The sequence below is a fragment of the Sphaeramia orbicularis genome, unplaced genomic scaffold (genome assembly GCF_902148855.1).
Source record: "Sphaeramia orbicularis unplaced genomic scaffold, fSphaOr1.1, whole genome shotgun sequence".
In the NCBI taxonomy this organism is placed as follows: domain Eukaryota; kingdom Metazoa; phylum Chordata; class Actinopteri; order Kurtiformes; family Apogonidae; genus Sphaeramia; species Sphaeramia orbicularis.
The window spans coordinates 12,501-15,000 of NW_021941483.1; the positions used below are offsets into that span (position 1 = coordinate 12,501).

At 49.9% G+C, this 2,500-nt stretch overlaps 1 protein-coding gene across 1 annotated transcript in view; it reads left to right on the forward strand.

The window, feature by feature from the left end:
• LOC115415944 (collagen alpha-1(I) chain-like) overlaps positions 1 to 2,500 on the forward strand; it is a 39,577-nt gene that overhangs the window by 8,746 nt on the left and 28,331 nt on the right.

The following is a 2,500-nucleotide window of genomic DNA, read 5'->3' on the forward strand; positions in this document are numbered from 1 at the left end:
TAGTTCTGCAGATACTGGTGTCATGGGTGGAGTTAGTTCTACAGATACTGGTGTCATGGGTGGAGTTAGTTCTGCAGATACTGGTGTCATGGGTGGAGTTAGTTCTACAGATACTGGTGTCATGGGTGGAGTTAGTTCTGCAGATACTGGTGTCATGGGTGGAGTTAGTTCTGCAGATACCGGTGTCATGGATGGAGTTAGTTCTGCAGATACTGGTGTCATGGGTGGAGTTAGTTCTACAGATACTGGTGTCATGGATGGAGTTAGTTCTGCAGATACTGGTGTCATGGGTGGAGTTAGTTCTGCAGATACTGGTGTCATGGGTGGAGTTAGTTCTACATATACTGGTGTCATGGGTGGAGTTAGTTCTGCAGATACTGGTGTCATGGATGGAGTTAGTTCTACAGATACTGGTGTCATGGGTGGAGTTAGTTCTACAGATACTGGTGTCATGGGTGGAGTTAGTTCTACAGATACTGGTGTCATGGATGGAGTTAGTTCTACAGATACTGGTGTCATGGGTGGAGTTAGTTCTGGTCACACTAGTGTCATGGGTGGAGTTACTTCTGCAGATACTGGTGTCATAGGTGGAGTTAGTTCTACATATACTGGTGTCATGGGTGGAGTTAGTTCTGCAGATACTGGTGTCATGGGTGGAGTTAGTTCTGCAGATACTGGTGTCATGGGTGGAGTTAGTTCTACAGATACTGGTGTCATGGGTGGAGTAAGTTCTGCAGATACTGGTGTCATGGGTGGAGTTAGTTCTGCAGATACTGGTGTCATGGGTGGAGTTAGTTCTACAGATACTGGTGTCATGGGTGGAGTTAGTTCTGCAGATACTGGTGTCATGGGTGGAGTTAGTTCTACAGATACTGGTGTCATGGGTGGAGTTAGTTCTACAGATACTGGTGTCATGGGTGGAGTTAGTTCTGCAGATACTGGTGTCATGGGTGGAGTTAGTTCTACAGATACTGGTGTCATGAGTGGAGTTAGTTCTACAGATACTGGTGTCATGGGTGGAGTTAGTTCTACAGATACTGGTGTCATGGGTGGAGTTAGTTCTACAGATACTGGTGTCATGGGTGGAGTTAGTTCTGCAGATACTGGTGTCATGGGTGGAGTTAGTTCTGCAGATACTGGTGTCATGGGTGGAGTTAGTTCTGCAGATACTGGTGTCATGGGTGGAGTTAGTTCTACAGACACTGGTGTCATGGGTGGAGTTCTGGTCCCAAAGGAATGGATCCGTGTAGCTTCTCACACATGTGGACTAAGGGGTTAGAGGTTAGGTTTAATGGTTAGGGGTTTGGTTCAGGGTTTAGGGTTAGGGTTAGGGTTTAGGGGCTGGGTTCAGGGTTTAGGGGCTGGGTTCAGGGTTTAGGGGCTGGGTTCAGGTTTTAGGGCTGGGTTCAGGGTTTAGGGGTTGGGTTCAGGGTTTAGGGGCTGGGTTCAGGTTTTAGGGGCTGGGTTCAGGGTTTAGGGGTTGGGTTCAGGGTTTAGGGGTTGGTTCAGGGTTATGGGTTGGGTTCAGGGTTTAGGTGCTGGGTTCAGGGTTAGGGTCTGGGTTCAGGGTTTAGGGTCTGGGTTCAGGGTTTAGGGCTGGGTTCAGGGTTAGGGGCTGGGTTCAGGTTTTAGGGGCTGGGTTCAGGGTTTAGGGGTTGGGTTCAGGGTTAGGGGCTGGGTTCAGGGTTTAGGGGCTGGGTCAGGGTTTAGGGGTTGGGTTCAGGGTTTAGGGGTTGGGTTCAGGGTTTATGGGTTGGGTTCAGGGTTTAGGTGCTGGGTTCAGGGTTTAGGGTCTGGGTTCAGGGTTTAGGGTCTGGGTTCAGGGTTTAGGGGTTGGGTTCAGGGTTTAGGGGCTGGGTTCAGGGTTTAGGGGCTGGGTTCAGGTTTTAGGGGCTGGGTTCAGGGTTTAGGGGCTGGGTTCAGGGTTTAGGGTCTGGGTTCAGGGTTTAGGGGCTGGGTTCAGGGTTTAGGGGCTGGGTTCAGGTTTTAAGGGCTGGGTTCAGGTTTTAGGGGCTGGGTTCAGGGTTAGTTCACTTAACCATCCGTATGACACATTTTCACTCATTAAAACTGAAATTAAATTTAATCTTGTCTGGATGTTATCGTTATGTGTCTGTTTGTGGATGTGTGATAGTGATGTGAGGTCAAAGCGTTTTTACCCATGAGTCCATTTCCTGATGTCACATGACCAGCTCAGAGCCAGCTTTGACTTCCTGGTCGGTCAGATCTGTTGGTCAGCGGTGGTCCGGTTTAGAGGGTTTAGGGGAAGGGGCCCTGCCGTCCTCCAAACCCTTGGGGTCTTCACTTCATGGAATAAATGAACCTGAAACACACACAGGACAAACTGTTCATCCCATTGGATTGGATGATGTGGTGTGTTTGGGTCATGGACCCCCTCGGGCCCCCTTGGAGCCCCTTAAATCCCCTCGGGCCCCCTCGGACCCCCTTGGACCTCTGCTCTGTGGATAGGGTTAGACCATGGTAGTCTGGACTTTGCATC